General features: G+C 39.7%; 1 pseudogene; it reads left to right on the top strand.

The window, feature by feature from the left end:
* The first annotated feature begins 462 nt into the window (after nucleotides 1–462).
* Nucleotides 463–1,715, top strand: LOC133053090 (E3 ubiquitin-protein ligase makorin-1-like; annotated as a pseudogene).
* The last annotated feature ends 23,378 nt before the right edge of the window (nucleotides 1,716–25,093 follow it).

Raw genomic sequence — 25,093 nt, 5'->3', positions numbered from 1 at the left:
TGTTAGAATGTCTATCATCGAAAAGAACACAAATAACAAATGTTGGTGAGGATGTGGATAACCCTAACCCTCATGCACTGTTGGAGAGAACGTAAATTGGTGCAGCCACTGTGGAAAACAGTATGGACACTTTTCAAAAAACTAAATCTGCCACATGACCCAGCAATTCCACTCCTGGGTATATACCCTAGAGAAACAAAAACACTAACTCAAAAAGGTACATGCAGAATGGTGTTTCAGAGACCTAGTCTGCTATCACCTCGGTCTGCTGGCTTTCCTGTTCCTGATCTCAACACCTCATCTCTCAGTTTTTTGGCCTGTCATCAGCAAGCAAATTGAACTTGGACTCGATGGAAAGGAGGAACACTAAGAGATGTAGAGATGGGTTGGCAAGAAGGGATATCATTGTGAAGACTGAGAGGACAAAAGGCACGAAAAACAAACCAGAAACCCAGACGGTATTTCATGCATGGGGTTTGTAAGGAAGGAGACAACTGTCGCTACTCACACGACCTCTCTTGACAGTCCATATGGTGTAGTGTGCAAATATTTTCAGCAAGGGTATTGTATTTATGGAGACCACTGCAGATATGAACAGAGCAAGCCACTGAAACAGGAAAAAGCAGCTGCTATAGATCTAACTGCAAAGTCATCCCTTGCTGCTTCCTCGAGTCTCTCATCAGTTGGACCGACTGTTGAAATGAATATGGGTGAGGCTGAGTCAAGAAATTCAAACTTTGCAATTGTAGGAGCCGGTTCAGAAGACCGTGAATGCCATCAAATTTGTTCTGGGGCAGCCCTACTGTGGCCAGACTACCCCTTCCTCCGCTGAAGGCCCCCTGCAGGGCTCAGTGACCAGGGAAGACTCAGAGAGGGAGCAAAGTACAGTGGACACCAAGAAGCAGCTCTGCCCCTATGCTACGGTGGGGGAGTGCTGCTATGGGGAGAACTGCATGTATCTGCATGGAGACACGTGTGACATGTGCGGGCTGCAGGTCCTCCATCCCGTGGATGCCGCCCAGAGGTCACAGTATATAAAATGCTGCATCAAGGCCCATGAGAAGGACATGGAGCTCTCATTCATGGTGCAGCGCAGCAAGGACATGGTGTGTGGCATCTGCATGGAGGTAGTCTATGAGAAAGCCAACCCCAGCGAGCGCCGCTTTGGTATCCTCCCTAACTGCAACCACAACTACAGTCTCAAGTGTATTCGCAACTGGAGGAGTGCTAAGCAATTTGAGAGCAAGATGATAAAGTCCTGCCTAGAATGCCAGATCACATCTAACTTTGTCAATCAAAGTGAGTACTGGGTGGAGGAGAAAAAAAACAGAAGCAAAAATTCATTCAGAAATACAAGAAGGCAATGAGCAACAAGGCCTGCAGGTATTTTGATGAAGGCCATGGGAGCTGCCCATTTGGAGGGAATTGTTTTTACAGGCACGTGTACCCTGATGGCTGTCGAGAGGAGCCACAGAGACAGAAAGTGGGAACATAAAGCAGATACCGGGCCCAATGAAGGAACGACTTCTGGGAGCTCATTGAGGACAGAGAGAATGGCAACCCTCTTGACGACAGAGGACGTTGTCACCTTTGAGCTGGGTGAGACGTTGCTTATGCTTTTGGCTGCAGGTGGGGACGACAACCTGGCAGACTCTGAAAACAAGTGGGACTTGTTTCACGATGAGCTGCAAGACTTTTATGACTTGGATCTATAGCAGCTTGGTGGGGCGCATGAACTGGTCTGCCAAGCCTCAGATGGCAGCGGGCCTCAGGGGCAGCGGCCATGCCTGGGTCACTCTCCTAGGCAGGCCTCTCAACTCCAGGTGCTCTCATAATCATTTTTACCCAGAGCCTGTCTTCTCAACCCCCCACCTTTCCCTAAGGAGTATTTTTTTTCTCTGTTTAAAAAAGTTACAAAAATAAATCTGAAAGTTAGTTTTCTTGTAACATGAATTTAACTGTCAGACAGTTAGTGTAGGTTTGTCGCTTCATGTTTTCCACCAGATTCACACAGTTCGCGGGAAGCATTTCTGGATTTCCAGGACTCACTTTTGAGGACCCTGGGTTTAGAAGTAACAGCACTGGCTCCTGCTCTGGGGGTCCAGGAATCAGGGTGATAGGTGAAGGATCTGAACTGTAGCAAGCAGCCTCCTTCTGCTCTAACTTGGAAAGTGGGTACTTGGTTTCTGGTGAAATCTGCACATCTGGGTTTTCTGTCTGGTCCCTATCCTGTTATCCCCCGCCCTGTGCACTCGTCCTGTGGTTTTTGGTCTCTTGTTTGATTGCACACAAGTAATACTACTGGGTAACCAGAACCAGGTGTGAATGTATTAGAGATTTTTACTGTGTTTAGTGTGATAGGAAAATTGTGAAATAACACATATAAAAGATTGGAGTGGAAGAAAATAATGCAGGGTTGGAAGCTGACTTCCCAAGGCTGATGGAGTTTGGATGTGTGAGTGCGTGACAAGCTTCCCATCCCTGCATAGATGCAGTGTTTGTAGCCTTAGCGAAAAAATTCGGTTTAGTGGTTTCAGCCTCGTGTGGCAAATAGATCTTAAAGGAGAAAACAGTTTATTGGGAGCTGTTAATAGAGCAATGCTAGCTCTGTCTATATAAATAGAGAAACGGGCTTAGCCACAGAAGTGCAAACTATATGGTTATCCCATGTATTAATACAACCTAGGGCTTGAGTCCCGGAGAAGGCAATGGCACCCCACTCCAGTACTCTTGCCTGGAAAATCCCATGGATGGAGGAGCCTGGTAGGCTGCAGTCCATGCGGTCACAAAGAGTCGGACATGACTGAGCTACTTCACTTTCACTTTTCACTTTTATGCATTGGAGAAGGAAATGGCAATCCACTCCAGTGTTCTTGCCTGGAGAATCCCAGGGATGGGGTCACACAGAGTCTGACACAACTGAAGTGACTTAGCAGCAGCAGGGCTTGAGTCCACAGTTGTGTTTAATGTTATATAACAACAGACTGGTTCCAAATAGGAAAAGGGGTACATCAAGGCTGTATATTGTCACCCTGCTTATTTAACTTATATGCAGAGTACATCATGAGAAACGCTGGGCTGGAAGAAGCACAAGCTGGAATCAAGATTGCCGGGAGAAATATCAATAACCTCAGATATGCAGATGACACCACCCTTATGGCAGAAAGTGAAGAGGAACTAAAGAGCCTCTTGGTGAAAGTGAAAGAGGAGAGTGAAAAAGTTGGCCTAAAGCTCAACATTCAGAAAACTAAGATCATGGCATCTGGTCCCATCACTTCACGGCAAATAGCTGGGGAAACAATGGAAACAGTGTCAGACTTTATTTTTTTAGGCTCCAAAATCACTGCAGATGGTGATTGCAGCCATGAAATTAAAAGACGCTTACTCCTTGGAAGCAAAGTGATGACCAACCTAGATAGCATATTAAAAAGCAGAGACATTACTTTGCCAATAAAGGTCCATCAAGTCAAGGCTATGGTTTTTCCAGTGGTCATGTATGGATGTGAGAGTTGGACTGTGAAGAAAGCTGAGCACTGAAGAATTGATGCTTTTGAACTATGGTGTTGGAGAAGACTCTTGAGAGTCCCTTGGACTGCAAGGAGATCCAGCCAGTCCATCCTAAAGGAGATAAGTCCTGGGTATTCACTGGAAGGACTGATGCTGAAGCTGAAACTCCAATAGTTTGGCCACCTCATGCAAAGAGTTGACTCGTTGGAAAAGACCCTGGTGCTGGGAGGGATTGGGGGCAGGAGGAGAAGGGGACAACAGAGGATGAGATGGCTGGATGGCATCACCGACTCGATGGACATGAGTTTGGGTAAATTCTGGGAGTTGGTGACGGACAGGGAGGCCTGGCGTGCTGTGATTCATGGGGTCGCAAAGAGTCGGACACGACAGCGACTGAAGTGAACTGAGGGCTTAAGTACACAGTTGTGTTTAATGTTGTATGATCTCCTAGAATTCTCAGTCCAGGCACATTTTGACAAAACTTTGTCCTCATCTGAGGGGTTTCTTGTCAGGATTTTGTGTTCCTTTTTTGTGGGTATTTGCCTCATTCCATCCCCAAGTTTTGCAGCTAGACAGTGTGATTCAAAACTATGTTCTAAGGTGTTTCCTGTAGAGGAATCATTGCTTGACTATAGTCATTACTATAGTAAGTCAGGCTTTTCCACTAAAAGGGGAAACAGAGAGTGGTAATTCACAAGATAAGCTAATGTTAAATTGTTAGAAGAATTCATCGATTGGAAATTTTAGCTTTGTGTTTTGTTGTTCTCTTTCGTGAAAATAACTTGGAGGTGCCCCAGATGTGTCCATCTACTGCTCTGATGCCTCGGATATCACTCATTATTTTCACTTTAAGAAAAAAAGAAAACAGTAATTGTTGCAGAGGTCTCTGTATTTTGCAGCTGCCTTTTTGTAAGATGCACTTTTACCAAATAAAACAATTTTTAACTCTCCCCACAAAAAAAGATACATGCAACCCCAATACTCATAGCAGCATTACTTACAATTGCTAAGATATGCAAGCAGCCTAAGTGTCAATCAACAAATGAATGGACAAAGATGTGATATATATATTTACACACATTGCTCAGCCATCAGTTCAGTTCAGTTCAGTCGCTCAGCTGTGTCCGATTTCTTTGTGACCCCATGGACTGCAGCATACCAGGCTTCCCTGTCCATCACCAACTCCCAGAGCTTGCTCAAACTCATGTCCATCAAGTCGGTGATGACATCCAAACATCTCATCCTCTGTTGTCCCTTTCTCCTCCTGCCTTCAATCTTTCCCAGCATCAGGGTGTTCTCCAATGAGTCAGTTCTTCACATCAGGTGGCCAAAATATTGGAGCTTCAGCATCAGTTCTTCCAATGAATATTCAGGGTCGATTTCCTTTAGGATTGACTTGTTTGATCTCCTTGCAGTCCAAGGGATTCTCAAGAGTCCAACACCACAGTTCAAAAGCATCAATGCTTCGGCACTCAGCTTTCTTTATGGTCCAACTCTCACATCCATACATGACTACTGGAAAAACCATAGCTTTGACTACATGGACTTTTGTTGGTAAAATAATGCCTCTGCTTTTTAATATGCTATCTAGGTTTGTCATAGCTTTTCTTCCAAAGAGCAAGCATCTTTTAATTTCATGGCTGCAGTTGCCATCTGCAGTGATTTTGGAGCCCAAGAAAATAAAGTCTGTCACTGCTTCCATTGTTTCCCCAACTATTTGCCATGAAGTGATGGAACCAGATGCCACGATCTTCATTTTCTGAATGTTGAGTTTTAAGCCAGCTTTTTCACTCTCCTCTTTCACTTTCATCAAGACGCTGTTTAGTTCCTCTTCACTTATGGATTCTGCCATAAGGGTGGTGTCATCTGCATATCTGAGGGTATTGATATTTCTCCCAGCAATCTTGATTCCAGCTTATTCTTCATGCAGTCTGGAGTTTTGCATGATGTACTCTGCATATAAGTTAAATAAGCAAGGTGACAATATACAGCCTTGACATACTCCTTTCCCAATTTGGAACCAGTCCATTGTTCCATGTCTGGTGTTAACTGTTTCTTCTTGACCTGCATACAGATTTCTCAGGAGGCTCTTGCCTTGGGAACCCCATGAACAGTATGAAAAGGCAAAAAGATATGACATTGAAAGATGAACTCCCCAGGTTGGTAGATGCCCAATATGCTACTGGAGAAGAGTGGAGAAATAGCTCCAGAAGGAATGAAGAGGCTGAGCCAAAAGTGAAAACAAGGCCCAGTTGTGTATGTGACTGGTGATGGAAGCAAAGTCCGATGCTGTAAAGAACAATACAGTAGAAACCTGGAATGTTACATCCATGAATCAAGGTAAATTGGTTGGTCAAACAGGAGATGGCAAGAGTGAACATTGACATTTTAGGAATCAGTAAACTGAAATGGACCAGAATGGGCGAATTTAATTCAGATGACCATTATATCTACTACTGTGGGCAAGAATCCCTTAGAAGAAATGGGTTAGTCCTCATAGTCAACAAAAGAGTCCAAAATGCAGTACTTGGGTGCAATCTCAAAAACAACAGAATGATCTCTGTTCGCTTCCAAGGCAAACCATTCAATATCATAGTAATCCAAATCTGTGCCCCAACCACTAATGCCAAAGAAGCTGAAGTTGAACAGTTCTATGAAGATCTACAAGACTTTATAGAACTAACACCAAAAAGAGATGTCCTTTTCATCATAGGGGACTAGAATGCAAAAGTAGGAAGTCAAGAGATACCTGGAGTAATAGGCAAGTTTTGCCTTGGAGTACAAAATGAAGCAGGGCAAAGGCTAAAAGAATTTTGCCAAGAGAATGCACTAGTCATAGCAAACACTTTCTTCAACAACTACTCAGCCATAAAAAAGAATAAAATTTTGCCATTTGCAACAACATGGGTAGACTTGAAGAGTATTATGCTAAGTGAAGTAAGTGAGAGAATGACAAATACTGTATGATAACACATATGTGGAATCTAAAAAATAAAACTAGTCAGTCCAAAAAAAAAGAAACAAACTCACAGATACAGAAAACTAGTGGTTACCATTGAGGTGAGGGAAGATGGGAGGGGCAAACAGGAGTGGGATTAAGAGGTACAAACTATTATACATAAAATAAATAAGCTATAAGGATATACTGTACAACACAGAGAATATAGCCAATATTTTATAATATCTATAAATGAAGTATAAACTTTAAAAACTGTGAATTTTCTTACAAAGTAAGAATGGACTTTTCTTACAGAGTAGGATTTACAAACTGAAATATAAATATAAAGTAAGATCATTTCTTAGGCAAAACACAAAACCTAAAAATGATTCATAGTCTCTTCCCAAGTAATGGGTCAGGCTGCCTCTTGCATGTTACTGTGGGAACACTCACCATTTAATGACCCACAGAAAACCTGACTGTAGGGTTTACACAAGGTGTTGTACATCTGTAACTTACATGATACATCCAACTATAGCCCAATTTAAAAAAAACACATTCCAATAGTTATACAAAAAATGGCACCACCATTAACATGCAGGTTGGACGTATCTTTTGGCAAACTTTAGTGCCTTATTGCTGTCCCTAAGAGTTTATTTGAACTTCTTGTGAAAGAGTCCTTGATTAGAAAGTGAATGCCTAATGAGAGACTTAAAAACTCCCCAGTCCTATACACATTTGCTCACATGCCCAGGGAGACAGAGAGCTGAGCCTGGGTGCTTTGCACTCAAAAGCTTGTCACAAAAGTACACGTGAACACCAAGAATTAAAGCAGTGTGTTTCAGGAATAATCACTGAAAATGAAAATTCACTTTGGGGTTTTTCTTTTCTGCACTTCATTAGTGTGACTCTCATCTGGACAGTTAGGAGCATCCACGTTGCCTTGAGGACTACTGAAGATGGAATGCAGAGAGAAGATGCTCAGATACTACTGTTCAAAATAAGAACCTGAAGCCCTCAGGAAAAACAACAACAATAACAACATCATGTTGAAGGCGAAAGCAGGACTGGTAGAAAAGAAAGTCTCTTGACAGTAAAAGAAGGGCAGTTTTCAGCCTACTCACAAAGGTAGTTTTGTTACTACAGTACAGCCTATCCTATCTTGACTAATGTAATATTTGGTGATAGAGGGCAAAGAGCTTACTGCAAGCAAGAGGCAGATGTCTATAAATGTTGCCTGATGAAAGTGTGCTCGAAAGTGATAAGGTAGCTTTTACAAGAATATAACCTCACCTCAAAGTCAGGCACCTCAATTCATGAAGCTGCACAAAAGAACTTAGTCCAAAAAAAAAAAGAAAAAGAATATTCTTCCTTTCAGATTTTTTCTTTTTTGTGTGTGGCTCAAAATTTATCTGTCATTTGTTATTTAACATTCCTTCACACAATTTAAATAGAAGGTAGGTACTATTACAAAGCACAAAGCCAAGGAAGGCCAAAGGATAAAATCAACCCCACTTTGTCCTCAAAATTTACTATCAGATCGGAAGAAATTCGTAAAACCCTACAGCTAGCTCTTTATGCATATCATGAGTCTATTTTTTTCTTCTACAATGAATTTTACTGGCTTTGAGTCTCTTCAGACAGGTAAAAAACACTATAAGAGACCATGTAGTTTTCCTGATCAAATGTGCATGGTTATAGAATGTTCCAGCACTTTGGAATGCACTTTGTTTGAACTTTAAACTCATTTCAGTTTCTGGTTTTACTATCAGTTTTTTTCCCTCCATCTAATTTTCTCTAGGTTTCTACTCTGTTCAGGGAACAATTGAGAAGTTGGTATGCAGTTAAAATTAAAACCTGCCACTTCCCGCATAAAATATGTAAATAGTGCAATGCAGTTTGCATTTTTAAAGACAGCAACTCCAAAGTCTTTTAAGTAGTCTAAGAAAAACCAGGGATTAATTTAACCCAGTGACCTCCAACCCTTCACATTCCACAGGATTTTTATTCTAATTAATGGGAAGGATTAAACATCTACATGTTTGACTTCCTTCTAATATCTGCTATTCAGTTGACTTATTATCTGCATATGGCTGAATGAGTCCCTTAATCTCATTCTTCAATTTCTATGAAAAGCAACCAAAATGGAAAATTTCTTCTGACTCCTACCTTGGAAAAGAATGTACTGGTCAGCATTATCAGAATCAGACTGTGGGGAAGTAGGTTGGGCCCCACTTTATAGTTATCTTGACTCTTGGATGTCTAGTTGACACACTAGAGCCTCAGGTAGATGCTATAGACCTGTGAGACTGTTGAGGGACTTTATCATTTTGCTGATATGGTTTTCTGCAATTAAAATTATTATAATATGTTATTTTAAAGTAATGGGAATAAATGCATTTTGTTAACTGATGTGCATAAACACTAATGTCTATCCCTACATTTCCTCAAGTCTTCCAAATTTCTGGGGTCACTCTATTCTTTAATATCAAATGTTTTGAGCTCCTGAATTATTCAGGTTAAACTACACTATGCTACAAAAATGAATTAATTACAAATTCTAATAGAGATTATTTCTCATTCATAACAAAATTCACTGTAGGTATTTGAGTTGAAAGGCTCTCCCTGGTGGCTTCTCTTTAAGCAGTGATTCAGGGGGTCCAGGTTCCCTCTATCTTATTAAGCCTATCATCCCCTATACGCTTTCTTTAAAATTTATTTTTAATTGGAGGATAATTGCTTTACAATGTTGTGTTGGTTTCTGCCATACAACAACATGAATCAACCATAAGTATACACATGTTGCCTCCTTCTTGAACCTCCCTATATGCTTTGGGTCCTCTAAATGTAGCTGACCAACGAATACAATGAAAGAAGAGCACATAGGATGGTTTAGGGGCCTGTGATACCTACAGCTACAGCAAACAATAAACACAACTTAACTCCTAGCCAGATAAAACATGAAACCTCACACTAGAGGCCAAGTTACCTCAGTTCTTTTTACTCATTACATCATGTCTGACTTTCTACAAATAATTACAAGGCATTCCAAAAGACAAAAAAAAAAAGTCTAAAAGATAAACCAAGCATCAGAATCAGACTCAGATATGGCAGAGATTTTGCAATTATCAGACTGGGAATTTAAAGCAACTATGATTAATATACTAAAGGCTCTAATGGCAAAAGTGGATAACATGCAAGAGCAGATGGAAATGTAAGCAGAGAGACAGAAATTCTGAGAATCAAAAGGAAATACTGGAAATCAAAAACACTAACAGAAATGAAGAATGCCTTTGATGGGCTCAGCAACAGATTAGATATGACTGAGGAAGGAATCAATGATAGGTTAATAGAAATTTCTAAAACTGAAATACAAAGAGAAAAAAAATTAAAAGAGCACAATATTCAAGAACTACAGGATAATTACAAAAGTGTCATATATGCATAATAGAAATACCAGATGGAGTAGAAAGAGAAGAAATATTTGAAATAATAATGACTGAGAATTTTCTAAAATTAATGACAGACACCAAACCACAGATTCGAGAAGCTCAGAGAGCACCCAAAAAGACAAATATTAAAAAATCTATACCTAGACATGTTGTTGCTCAGTCGTGTTCAACTGTTTGTAACCCCATGGACTGTACAGTCCATGGAATTCTCCAGGACAGTCTACTGGAGTGGGTAGCCTTTCCTTTCTCCAGGGGATCTTCCCAACCCAGGGATCGAACCCAGGTCTCCTGCATTGCAGGAGGATTCTTTACCAGCTGAAGCAGATTCCCTGGTGGCTCAGATAGTAAAGTGTCTGCCTGCAATGCAGGAGACCCAGGTCTGGGAAGATCACACATGCCTCAGAACAACTAAGCCTGTGCACCACAGTTACTGAGCAAGTGCTCTAAAGCCCAGGAGCTGCAACTACTGAGCCCATGTGCCACAACTACTGAAGCCTGAATGCCCTAGAACCTGTGCTCCTCAACAAGAGAAGCCACCGTAATGAGAAGCCCATGCACTGCAACTAGAGAAAAGCCTGCAGAGCAACGAAGACAGCACAGCCAAAAATAAAAATAAATAAATATTTACAAAAAGAAATTGAAGGAGTTGATTGCCAGTAGACCTACCTTGTAAGAAATGTTAAAAAAAAAGTTATTCTAAAACAAGAAAAATGATATAGCTCAGAAAGGCAGAATTACATAAAGAAGAGTGCAATAGAAGGAATAAAGGTAAAATAAAATATTTTTATTTTTCTAATTGTTAATTAACCTAATACACAACAGTTCATAATAACTGTAAGCAGCAATGTATTCAGCAAATATAGCTTACAAATAAATGAAATGAGTGACTGCAAGGTTATAAGGGATGGGAGGGAGGAACTGTGAATACTCTGTTAGAATGTACTTATACTACTGTGCAGTGGTATAGGGTTATTTGAAAGTTGATGTGGAATAGCTGTATATGTTGAAAACTCTAGACCAACCACTAAGTAGAAGTTATAAAAAAAGAAGTACAATTGATACACTAAGAGAAAAGAGAAAATGGAATCATAAAAAATGCTCAATTAAAACAACAGAAGACAGAAAAAGTACAAGATCAAACAAACAAAGGACAAGGGCAATGAACAAAAAACAACAACAACTAGGGGGATGCTGCTGGTATCTAAAGAAGAGAGTCCAAAGATGCTGCTAAACAACTTTAAATGTATGGGAAAGGCCCCTGCAACAGAGAATTATTCAATCCAAAATGTCAGTAGTGACAGGGCTGATAAACTCTGTTATACCAAAGTCTTATCAACTCCATGAATTATATATCTGAAAATTTTCTTAGTGAATATGGCAGAGATAGCTAGCCATACAATAAAATTCATTCATTTGCTTATATGGTATAAAAAGGTTACTAGAAAATCACTTCTCCGCCAGGTACTATATTTCCAACACCTAGGTAGAGCCATACGGCTAGTTTTTGACAAAAGAAAGTAAGCAGCTGTGATGTATGCTTCTTCTGAGCTCAGGTAATTGGGAAGCAAGTGTGCCTTCTCCACCTTCTTTTCTTTCATGTGGTTGCTAGCTAGATGAACAGGGTTAAGTGGTAGAGTCTTAATGCCTTATAGGACAGCAGAGACACAAGATAGAAGGAGCCTGGGTCCCTGAATGACTACATGGAACACTGTCTGCTGACCAGGAACTCTCTGTTCACAGTTATGAAGGCAAGAAATAAGTTTGAGTCTGCTAAGCCACACAATATCACAGTAATCCAAGTCTATGGCTCGGCCAGTAATACTGAAGAAGCTGAAGCTGAATGGTTCTATGAAGACCTACAAGACCTTCTAGAACTAAAACCAAAAAAAGATGTCCTTTTCATTATAGGGCACTGGAATGCAAAAGTAGGAAGTCAAGAGATACGTGGAGTAACAGGCAAATTTGGCCGTGGAGTACAAAATGAAGCAGGGCAAATGCTAAAAGAGTTTTGAAAAGAGAGCGCACTGGTCATAGCAAACATCTTCTTCCAACAACATAAGAGAAGACTACACAGGGACATCACCAGATGGTCAATACCAAAATCAGATTGATTATATTCTTTGCAGCCAAAAATGGAGAAGTTCTATACAGTCAGCAAAAACAAGACCAGGAGCTGACTGTGGCTCAGATCATGAACTCCTTATTGCCAAATTCAGACTTAAATTGAAGAAAGTAGGGAAAACCACTAGGCCATTCAGGTATGACCTAAAACAAATCCCTTACAATAATACAGTGGAAGTGACAAATAGATTCAAGGGATTAGATCTGATAGACAGAGTGCCTGAAGAACTATGGACGGAGGCTCGTAACACTGTACAGGAGGCAGGAATCAAGACCATCCCCAAGAAAAAGAAATGCAGAAAGGCAAAATGGTTGTCTGAGGAGGCCTTACAAATAGCTGAGAAAAGAAGAGAAGTGAAAGGCAAAGGACAAAAGGAAAGACATACCCATTTGAATGCAGAGTTCCAAAGAATAGCAAGGAGAGATAAGAAAGCCTTCCTCAGTGATCAATGCAAAGAAATAGAGGAAAACAATAGAATGGGAAAGACTAGAGATCTCTTCAGGAAAATTAGAGATACCAAGGGAACATTTCATGCAAAGACGGGCACAATAAAGGACAGAAATGGTATGGACCTAACAGAAGCAGAAGATATTAAGAAGAGGTCACAAGAATACACAGAAGAAACATACAAAAGAGACCTTCACGACCCAAATAATCATGATGGTGTGATCACCAACCTAGAGCCAGACATCCTGGAATGCGAAATCAAGTGGGCCTTAGGAAACATCACTATGAACAAAGCTAGTGGAGGTGATGGAATTCCAGTTGAGCTATTTCAAATCCTAAAAGACGATGCTGTGAAAGTGCTGCACTCAATATGCCAACAAATTTGGAAAACTCAGCAGTGGCCACAGGACTGGAAAAAGTCAGTTTTCATTCCAGTCCCAAAGAAAGACAATGCCAAAGAATGTTCAAACTACTGCACAATTGCACTCATCTCACATGCTAGCAAATGCTCAAAGTTCTCCAAGCCAGGCTTCACCAGTACATAAATCATGAACTTCCAGATGTTCAAGCTAGATTTAAAAAAGAAAGAGGAACCAGAGATCATATTGCCAACATCGTTGGATCACAGAAAAAGCAAGAGTTCCAGAAAAACATCTATTTCTGCTTTATTGACTATGCCAAAGCGTTTGACTGTGTGGATCACAACAAAGTATGGAAAATTCTGAAAGAGATGGGAATACTATACCACCTGACCTGCCTCCTGAGAAATCTGTATGCAGGTCAAGAAGCAACAGTTAGAAATGGACATGGAACAACAGACTGGTTCCAAGTAGGAAAAGGAGTGTGTCAAGGCTGTATATTGTCACCCTGCTTATTTAACTTATACACAGAGTACATCATGCGAAATGCCGGGCTGGATGAAGCACAAGCTGCAATCAAGATTCCCAGGAGAAATATCAATAACCTCAGATATGCAGATGACACCACCCTTATGGAAAGTGAAGAAGAACTAAAGAGCCTTTTGATGAAAGTGAAAGAGGAGAGTGAAAAAGCTGGTTTAAAACTCAACATTCAGAAAACTAAGATCATGGCATCTGGTCCCATCACTTCATGGCAAATAGATGGGGAAACAGGGGAAACAGTGGCAACAGTGACAGACTTTATTTTCTTGGGTTCCAAAATCACTGCAGATGGTGACTTCAGCCATGAAATTAAAAGATACTTGCTCCTTGGAAGAAAAGTTATGACCAACCTACACAGCATATTATAAAGCGGAGACATTACTTTGCCAACAAAGATTCATCTAGTCAAAGCTATGGTTATTCCAGTAGGCATGTGTGGAAGTGAGAGCTGAACTATAAGGAAAGCTGAGCTCCAAAGAATAGATGCTTTTGAGCTGTGATGTTGGAGAAGACTCTTGAGAGTCCCTTGGACTGCAACGAGATCCAACCAGTTCATCCTAAAGGAAATCAGTCCTGAATATTCATTGGAAGGACTGATGCTGAAACTGAAACTCCAATACTTTGGCCACCTGATGCGAAGAACTGATTCATTTGAAAAGACCCTGATGCTGGGAAAGATTGAAGGCAGTAGGAGACGGGGGTGACAGAGGATGAGATGGTTGGATGGCATCACCGATGCAATGGACAGGAGTTTGAGTAGGCTCCGGGAGTTGGTGATGGACAGGGAAGCCTGGCATGCTGCAGTCCATGGGGTTGCAAAGAGTTGGACACGACTGGGTGACTGAACTGATTGAAGTCACTAAAATTTGGAGGAATACCTGTTATAGCAGCTAGAATCTCCCTAACTAATACAGTGAACATTTTAAAAGGTGTAAGCTTCCCTAGTGGCTTACACAGTAAAGAATCTGCCTGCAATGCAGGAGATGCAGAAGATGGTGGTTCAATTCTTGGGTCAGCAGGATCTCCTGGAGAAGTGCATGGTAACTCACTCCAGTATTTTTTTCCTTTATTTTTATTTATTTCTTTTCTTCTCCCCAAATCAATTATGAGATCATTTTAACAGTTAAAACCTTGAGAATCAAGAGTAGTGAAACTTAACAATTTAAGTGAAATGGTCTAATATCAGTTTCGATAGGATTGTAGCTTAGTTCATCAGTCTATTAGACCTTGAATAAGTCTGCTAAAATTAGGTTGGACTTGAAATTAGAGGATAAATAGAACAGACTAATTGAGTTTATTATCGCAAGTATTTAGTCTATAAAACCCTAGAATTCTTTGTTCTCATTATATCAGATGCTTCACTTTTCTTGGACACTGGTATTCAGTACTGATTTGTATCATTTGACTTCCATGTTGATGGTCTGCATGAAAAATTTCCTTTTGTAACTAAATTATGGCAAGTTATGTTGTTCAGTCCCTGGTTTGTTAAATGTAAAAAGACATAATCAAACAAACTGTGACAATGAACTCTGGATTTTGAGTGCAATTTAGTGAAAATAGAAGCTTCCTGAGTAAGTGACCTCATACCCCATAAAACCAGCAGGTGGCGCACATGTCACCAGATTTAGGGATTGGGTATTTTTTTTTTTTTTTTAGTTTTTTTTAAATTAATTATTTTATTTTAATTGGAGGCTAATTACTTTACAATATTGTACTGATTTTTGCCATACATTGACATGAATCAGCCATGGGTGTACATATGTTCCCCATCCTGAATCCCCTCCCACCTCCCTCTCCATCCCATCCCTCAGGGTTGTCCCAGTGCACCACCTTTGAATGCCCTGTTTCATGCATCGAACTTGGATGTTTCATGCATCGAAGATCTTGATCTTGTGATCTGTTTAATATATGGTAATATACATGTTTCAATGCTATTCTCTCAAATCATCCCACCCTCGCCTTCTCCCAAAAAGTCCAAAAGTCTGTTCGTCTATCTGTGTCTCCTTTGCTGTCTCGAATATAAGGTCATTGTTACCATCTTTCTAAATTCCACATATATGCATTAATATACTGTATTGGTGTTTTTCTTTCTGACTTACTCCACTCTGTGTAATAGGCTCCAGTTTCATCCACCTCATTAGAACTGACTCAAATTCGTTCTTTTTAATAGCTGAGTAATATTCCATTGTGTATATGTATGTACCACAGCTTTCTTATCCATTTGTCTGCTGATGAATATCAAGGTTGCTTCCATGTCCTAGCTATTATAAACATTGCTGAGATAAACACTGGGATACATGTGTCTCTTTTCAATTCTGGTTTCCTCGGTGTGTATGCCCAGCAGTGCGATAAGGCAGTTCTATTTCCAGTTTTTTAAGGAATCGCCACACTGTTCTCCATAGTGGCTTTACTAATTTGCATTCCCAACAGAGTAAGAGGGTTCCCTTTTCTCCACACCCTCTCCAGCATTTATTCTTTCTAGACATTTTGATGGCAGCCATTCTGACCAGCATGAGATGGTACCCCATTGTGGTTTTGATTTGTATTTCCCTGATAAGTGATCAGCATAATTTCATGGGTTTGTTAGCCATCTGTATGTCTTCTTTGGAGAAGTGTCTGTTTAGTTCTTTGGCCCATTTTTTGACTGGGTCATTTATTATCCTGGTATTGAGCTGCATGAGCTGCTTGTATATTTTTGAGATTAATTGTCAGTTGCTTTGTTTGATATTATTTTCTCCCATTCTGAAGGCTGTCTTTTCACCTTGCTTATAGTTTCCTTCGTTGTGCAAAAGTTTTTAACTTTCCTTAGGTCCCACTTGTTTATTTTTGCTTTTATTTCCATTACTCTGGGAGGTGTGCCATAGAGGATCCTGCTGTGACTTATGTCAGAGAGTGTTTTGCTATGTTTTCCTCTAGGAGTTTTATAGTTTCTGACCTTACATTTAGATCCCTAATCCATTTTGAGCTTATTTTTGTGTATGGTGTTAGAAAGTGTTCTAGCTTCATTTTTTACAGGTGTTGAACAGTTTTCCCAGTACCACTTGTTAAAGAGATTGTCTTTTCTCCATTGTATATTCTTGCCTCCTTTGTCAGAGATAAGGCATCCATAGGTGCGTGGATTTATCTCTGGGCTTTCTATTTTATTCCATTGATCTATATTTCTGTCTTTGTGCCAGTACCATACTGTCCTAATGACTGTAGCTTTGTAGTATAGTCTGAAGTCAAGCAGGTTGATTCCTCCAGTTCCATTCTTCTTTCATAAGATTGCTTTGGCTATTAGAGGTTTTTTGTATTTCCATACAAATTGTTAAATTATTTGTTCTAGTTCTGTGAAAAATACTGTTGGTAGCTTGATAGGGATTGCACCGAATCCATAGATTGCTTCGGGTAGTATATTCATTTTCACTATATTAATTCTTCCAATCCTTGAACATGGTATATTTCTCCATCTATTTGTGTCCTCTTTGATTTCTTTCACCAGTGTTTTATAGTTTTCTATATATAGGTCTTTTGTTTCTTTATGTAGATTTATTCCTAAGTATTTTATTCTTTTCTCTTTCCATTTTCTCACTGTTGGTGTATAGGAATGCCAGGGATATCTGTGTGTTAATTTTATATCCTGCAACTTTATTATATTCATTGATTAGCTCTAGTAATTTTCTGGTGGTGTCTTTAGGGTTTTCTATGAAGAGGATCCTGTCATCTGCTAACAGTGAGAGGTTTTGTTCCTTTTCCAGTCTGGATTCCTTTTATTTCTTCTTCTTCTCTGATTGCTGTGGCTAAAACTTCCAAAACTATGTTGAATAGTAGTGGTGAGAGTGGGCACCCTTGTCTTGTTCCTGACTTTAGGGGAAATGCTTTCCATTTTTCACCATTGAGGATAATGTTTGCTGTGGGTTTATCATAGATGTCTTTTATTATGTTTAGGTATGTTCCTTCTATGCCTGCTTTCAGGAGGGTTTTTATCATAAATGGATGCTGAGTTTTTTCAAAGGCTTTCTCTACATCTGTTGAGATAAGTATATGGTTTTTATCTTTCAATTTGTTAATGTGGTGTATTACATTGATTGATTTGCAAATATTGAAATTGCATCTCTGGGATAAAGCCCACTTGGTCATGATGTATGATCTTTTTAATATGTTGTTGGATTCTGTTTGCTAGAATTTTGTTGAGAATTTTTGCATCTATGTTCATCAGTGATATTGGCCTATAGTTTACTTTTTTTGTGGCATCTTTGTCTGGTTTTGGTATTAGGGTGATGGTGGCCTCATAGAATGAGTTTGGAAGTTTACCTTCCTCTGCAATTTTCTGAAAGCATTTGAGTGGGACAGCTGTTAGCTCTTCTCTAAATTTTTGGCAGAATTCACCTGTGAAGCCATCTGGTCCTGGGCTTCTGTTTGTTGGAAGATTTTTTATTACAGTTTCGATTTCCTTGCTTGTGGGTCTGTTAAGGTTTTCTGTTTCTTCTTGGTTCAGTTTTGGAAGGTTATACTTTTCTAAGAATTCGTCCATTTCTTCCAAGTTGTCCACTTACTGTCATATAGTTGCTGATAGTAGTCTCTTATGACCCTTTGTATTTCTGTGCTGTCTGTTGTGATTTCTCCATTTTCATTTCTAGTTTTGTTGATTTGATTCTTCTACCTTTTTTTCTTGATGAGTCTGGGAAATGGTTTATCTATTTTATTTATCTTCTCAAAGAACCAGCTTTTAGTTTTGTTGATTTCTGCTATAGTCTCCTTTCTTTTTCATTTATTCCTGCCCTAATTTTTATGATTTCTTTCCTTCTACTAACCCTGGGGTTCTTCATTTCTTCTTTTTCTAGATGTTTTAGTTGGAAAGTTAGGTTATTTATTTGATTTATCTCTTGTTTCTTGAGGTAAGCTTGTATTGCTATGAACCTTCCCCTTAGCACTGCTTTTACTGAATCCCATAGTTTTTGGATTGTCATGGTTTCATTTTCATTTGTTTCTATGCATATTTTGATTTATTTTTTTATTTCTTCTGTGACTTGTTGGTTATTCAGAGGAGTGTTGTTTAGCCTCCATATGTTTGTATTTTTAATAGGTTTTTCCCTGTAGTTGACCTCTACTGTTACCACATTATAATCAGAAAAGATGCTTGAAATGATTTCAATTTTTTTTTAATTTACCAAGGCTAGATTTATGGCCCAGGATGTGATCTATCCTGGACAATGTTCCATGTGCACTTGAGAAATAGGTGAAATTCATTGTTTTGGGATGAAATGTCCTATAGATATCAATTAGGTCTAACTGGTCCATTGTATCATTTAAAGTTTGTGTTTCCTTGCTAATTTTCTGTTTGGTTGATCTATCCATAGGTGTGAGTGGGGTATTAAAGTCTCCCACTATTATTGTGTTACTGTTAATTTCCCCTTTCATACTTGTTAGCCTTAGCCTTACGTATTGTGGTGCTCCTATGTTGAGTGTGTGTGTATGTATATATATAATTGTTATATTTTCTTCTTGGATTGATCCTTTGATCATTGTGTAGTGTCCTTTTTTGTCTCTTTTCATGGCCTTTATTTCAAAATCTATTTTATCTGATATGAGTATTGCTACTCCTGCTTTCTTTTGGTCTCCATTTGCGTGAAATATCTTTTTCCAGCCCTTCAGTTTCAGTCTGTGTGTGTCCCTTGGTTTGAGGTGGGTCTCTTGAAGACAGCATATATAGGGGCCTTGTTTTTGCATCCATTCAGCTAGTCTTTGTCTTTTGGTTGAGGCATTCAACCCATTGACATTTAAGGTAATTATTGATAAGTATGATCCCGTTGCCATTTACTTTGGTGCCATTTACTTTTGGGTTCGAGATTATAAACTTTTTCTGTGTTTCCTGTCTAGAGAAGATCCTTTAGCATTTGTTGAAGAGCTGGTTTGCTGGTGCTTAATTCTCTCAGCTTTTGCTTGCCTGTAAAGCTTTTGATTTCTCCTTCATATTTGAATGAGATCCTTGCTGGGTATAGTAATCTGCATTGTAGGTTTTTCTCTTTCATCACTTTAAGTATGTCCTGCCATTCCCTTCTGGCCTGAAGAGTTTCTATTGAAAGATCAGCTGTTATCCTTGTGGGGATCCCCTTGTGTGTTATTTGTTGCTTTTCCCTTGCTGCTTTTAATATTTGCTCTTTGGGTTTGATCTTCATTAATTTGATTAATATGTGTCTTGGGGTGTTTTGCCTTGGGTTTATCCTGTTTGGGACTCTGGGTTTCTTGGACTTGGATGGATATTTCCTTCCCCATTTCAGAGAAGTTTCCAACTATTATCTCCTCAAGTACTTTTTCATGCCCTTTCTTTTGGTCTTCTTTTTCTCGGACTCCTATGATTCAAATGTTGAGATGTTTAACACTGTCACAGTGGTCTCTGAGGTCGTCCTCAGTTCTTTTAATTCTTTTTTCCTCTCTGCTTTAGTTACTTCCATCATTCTATTTTCCACCTCACTTATCCTCTCTTCTGCCTCAGTTATTTTATTATTGGTTCCTTCCAGAGTGCTTCTGATCTCAGTTATTGCATTATTCATTATTGATTGACTCTTTTTTATTTCTTCTAGGTCCTTGTTAAACATTTCTTGCATCTTCTCAATCCTTGTCTCTAGTCTATTTATCTGTAACTCCATTTTGTTTTCAAGATGTTGGATCATCTTTACTATCACTATTCTGAATTCCTTTTCAGGTAGACTCCCTATCTCCTCATCGTTGGTTTGGTTTGGTGGGCATTTATCATGTTCCTTTACCTGCTGCATATTTCTCTGCCTTTTCATTTTGTTTAGATTGCTGTGTTTGGGGTGGCCTTTCTGTAGGCTGGAAGTTTGTGGTTCCCCTTTATTGTGGCACTTGCTCCCTGTGGGTGGGGCTGGACTAGTGGCTTGTCAAGGTTTCTTGGTTAGGGGAGCTTGCATCTGTGTTCTGGTGGGTAGAGCTGTATCTCTTCTCTCTGCAGTGCAATGAAGTGTCCAGTAGGGAGTTTTGGGGTGTCTATGGGTTTGGCATGGCTTTTGGCAGCCTGTATTTTAATGCTCAGGGCTGTGTTCCTGCATTACTGGAGAATTAGTGTGGTATGTCTTGCTCTGGAACTTGTTGGCTCTTAGGTGGAGCTTGGTTTCAGTGTAAGTATGGAGGCTTTTGGATGAGCTCTTGTTTATTAATGTTCCCTGGAATCAGGAGTTCTCTGGTATTCTCAAGTTTTGGATTTAAGCCTCCTGCCTCTGGCTTTCAGTCTTATTCTTACAGTAGTCTCAAGACTTCTCCATCCATACAGCACAGATGATAAAACATCTAGGTTAAATGTGAAAAAATTCTCCACAGTGAGTGACACCCAGAGAGGTTCATAAAGTTACATGGAGAAGAGAAGAGGGAGGAAGGAGATAGAAGTGACCAGGAGGAGAAGAGGGGTAGCCAAAAGGGGAGAGAGCAGTCTAGCCAGTAATCAATTCCCTATGTGCTCTCCACAGTCTGTAACACCCAGAGAGGTTCATGGAGTTACATAGAGAAGAGAAGAAGGAGGAGGGAGATAGAGGTGACCAGGAGGAGAAGAGCGGGAGTCAAAAGGTGAGAGACCAATCCAGTCAGTACTCAGTCCCCTGTGTTCTCCATAGCCTGGAACACCCAGAGAGATTCACAGAGTTAAGCAGAGAAGAGAAGGGGGAGGGAAGAGATATAAGTGACCTGGGGGAGAAAAGAGAGAGTCAAAGGGGGAGAGAGCAATCAAGCCAGTAATCACATCCCTCCTTTCAAAGAGAATGGGCTGCCTTTCTGGGTTCCTGGTGTCCTCTGCCAGTGTCCAGAAGTTGTTTTGTGGAAGTTGCTCAGCAAATGATCTTCTGATGAATTTTTGGGGGAGAAAGTGGTCTCCCCATCCTATTCTTCTGCCATCTTGGGACCAACCCCTCCCTCCAGTATTCTTGCCTGGAGAATTCCATGGACAGAGGAGCCACACAGGTTATAGTCCATAGTGGTAACAAAGAGCTGGACATGACTGAACTACTAACTTTTACTTTTCACACTTTTAAAAGGTGCTTGCTTCTAAAAGAATCTTGAATCACCAACATTAAAAACTTACTACTGAGGTAACACATCTCTTAAACTACCTTCTTCAATTGTTTAGGAAACACTGAAGATTCTGTCACAAGGGTTATGTTATGAAGCCTCCATATCTTATGAAGATTTCAAATGAGACTTTATCTTGAAATAATGACACTGCACGTCATTCTCCCTTATCTTTCTCCCCCTGCCCTAGTTGAGCAATATGTATAGTACCTTTCTTTTGTAACAGCCCCAGTTAAATTTCCCAGTTACCGTAGGAGCTTATGGACCAGTCCAGCTTCTAGCATCCCTAAAAGAGAGAACCTCAGGTGCCATCTCACCCACTGGTGGACACCGATTCTGTTTCTGTTGCTATAGAGAACACGGGGTCCAGTAGAGTATGGTTGGTCCCTGTTAATATTTTGACTATTAAAAGGAGACCTCAACTGTATCTAAATGTACCCTAACTAGCGTGCATGCTCAGTCATGTCCTACTCTTTGCAACTCCATGGACTGTAGCCTGCCAGGCTCCTCTGCCCATGGGACTTCCCAAGCAAGAATACTGGAGAATGTTGCTATTTCCTCCTCCAGGGGAGCTTCCCAACCCAGGAAATGAACCAATGTCTCCTGCATCTCCTGCATCGGCAGACAGATTCTTTACCACTGAGCCACCTGGAAGGCAAAAATGTACCCTACCTAAAGCTACAGTGAACCATGCTAGATGCATATCATAAGAATCTCATATACAACAAAGGTCATCATACTAATCAGTGGTGAACTAAAGGCTTATTATTTTTTTTTTTTGGTATTTTTTTTTTTATTTTATTTTATTTTTTATTTTTTTTAATTTTTATTATTATTATTTTTTTTTCCAGTGGGTTTTGTCATACATTGATATGAATCAGCCATGGATTTACATGTATTCCCAATCCCGATCCCCCCTCCCACCTCCCTCTCCACCCGATTCCTCCGGGTCTTCCCAGTGCACCAGGCCGGAGCACTTGTCTCGTGCATCCCACCTGGGCTGGTGATCTGTTTCACCATAGATAGTATACATGCTGTTCTTTTGAAATATCCCACCCTCACATTCTCCCACAAAGTTCAAAAGTCTGTTCTGTATTTCTGTGTCTCTTTTTCTGTTCTGCATATAGGGTTATCGTTATCACCTTTCTAAATTCCATATACATGTGTCAGTATGCTGTAATGTTCTTTATCTTTCTGGCTTACTTCACTCTGTATAAGGGGCTCCAGCTTCATCCATCTCATTAGGACTGGTTCAAATGAATTCTTTTTAATGGCTGAGTAATATTCCATGGTGTATATGTACCACAGCTTCCTTATCCATTCATCTGCTGATGGGCATCTAGGTTGCTTCCATGTCCTGGCTATTATAAACAGTGCTGCGATGAACATTGGGGTGCACGTGTCTCTTTCAGATCTGGTTTCCTCAGTGTGTATGCCCAGAAGTGGGATTGCTGGGTCATATGGCAGTTCTATTTCCAGTTTTTTAAGAAATCTCCACACTGTTTTCCATAGCGGCTGTACTAGTTTGCATTCCCACCAACAGTGTAAGAGGGTTCCCTTTTCTCCACACCCTCTCCAGCATTTATTGCTTGTAGACTTTTGGATAGCAGCCATCCTGACTGGTGTGTAATGGTACCTCATTGTGGTTTTGATTTGCATTTCTCTAATAATGAGTGATGTTGAGCATCTTTTCATGTGTTTGTTAGCCATCTGTATGTCTTCTTTGGAGAAATGTCTGTTTAGTTCTTTGGCCCATTTTTTGATTGGGTCATTTATTTTTCTGGAATTGAGCTGCAGGAGTTGCTTGTATATTTTTGAGATTAATCCTTTGTCTGTTTCTTCATTTGCTACAGCATACTGACACATGTATATGGAATTTAGAAAGGTGATAATGATAACCCTATATGCAGAACAGAAAAAGAGACACAGAAATACAGAACAGACTTTTGAACTCTGTGGGAGAAGGTGAGGGTGGGATATTTCAAAAGAACAGCATGTATATTATCTATGGTGAAACAGATCACCAGCCCAGGTGGGATGCACGAGACAAGTGCTCCGGCCTGGTGCACTGGGAAGACCCGGAGGAATCGGGTGGAGAGGGAGGTGGGAGGGGGGATCGGGATTGGGAATACATGTAAATCCATGGCTGATTCATGTCAATGTATGACAAAACCCACTGGAAAAAAAATAAAATAAAATAAAAGTTGAAATCCTAATGGCAAAAGTTGGTGAAGGTTGTGATAAATACTTCACAAAAGAGGAAATAAAAATGGCTAATAAATGTGTGAGAGAGTATTCAACTTCCAACTAATAAATGAATGCAAATTAAAGCAAGATACTACTTTTACCTTTCAAACTGATAATTTAGAAATGATAATTTAGAAACTGTCCTACTCTGTTTTGATAAATGTTCAGTGACATGAACAGTCCCATTACCTTCTTCAAATGCTATAAATTGGTAAGACTTCCTGAAGGAGCAATTTGGCAATATTAGAACAATGTCTTTAGAAAATACAATAAACTTCATCCAATAATTCTTTTTCTAGGAATTAGAGATATTAATACTAAAGAAATAATCAGAAAAGTGGGCAATGATGAATATACAATTATTATCCCCCCAGCTTTGTCTATAATAGAAAAAAGTGGGAATCACCTAGAAGAATAGCTAAATAAATGTCCCTTGAACAGCAAGGATATCAAACCAGTCGATCCTAAAGGAAATGAACCCTGAATATTCATTGGAAGGACTGATGCTGAAGCTGAAGTTCCAATACTTTGGCCACCTGATGTGAAGTCAACTCATTGGAAAAGACCCTGATGCTGGGAAAGATTGAGGGTAGGAGAAATGGGCAACAGAGGATGAGATGGTTGGATGGTATCACCGACTCAATGAACATGAGTTTGAGCAAACTCCAGGAAATAGTGAAGGAGAGGGAAGCCCAGCATGCTGCAGTCCATGGGGTCACAAGGAGTCAGGCACTACTTAGCAACTCAACAGCAACAACAGCACTTATTTATTAAAACCTTAAGAATCCAGTAAAGACTGTTCTGTACATCTGTGTCTCTTTTTCTGTTTTGCATATAGGGTTATTGTTACCATCTTTCTAAATTCCATATATATGTGTTAGTATACTGTAATGGTCTTTATCTTTCTGGCTTACCTCACCCTGCACATTTTCAAAGAATATTCAACCACATGAGAAAATGCTCAAAGTATAACAGAAAAAGCAGGATATAAAACTATACTTCACGTCACAATTTTATAGTGAAATGCAATGAAGAAATGTTAGTAACAGTCTCTGTAGTGAAATTATGCATGGTTTCTAGTGTCTTCTTTATTCTTTTCAGTGTTTATCCCCACATTTTTTTATTTTTAAAAGTTATTACCTATATAATCAGGGAAAAAAGCAAATGAAATGTTATAATCCTTTTTAGCTTTATCATATTTCCAGAGGGAAATTCTGTCTTGATTATTCGTAAAGTGAAAGGTTCTTTTTCCAAGTTGGAAGAGCCTGTACATGCTAAGGACTGACTCTAGGTCAGCTATCTGGGTGGGCCTGGCAAACTTCTTACTTTGTTTCTCAGGCATCTTCCCAGCTCAATGTTTTCCATGCCAGCCTTCTCTGTGGCACAGCTTAGAAGTTCTGAATTTTTTAAGAACTCAAGT

The sequence above is a fragment of the Dama dama genome, chromosome X (genome assembly GCF_033118175.1).
Source record: "Dama dama isolate Ldn47 chromosome X, ASM3311817v1, whole genome shotgun sequence".
NCBI lineage: Eukaryota > Metazoa > Chordata > Mammalia > Artiodactyla > Cervidae > Dama > Dama dama.
This window is presented reverse-complemented; position numbering and strand designations above follow the sequence as displayed.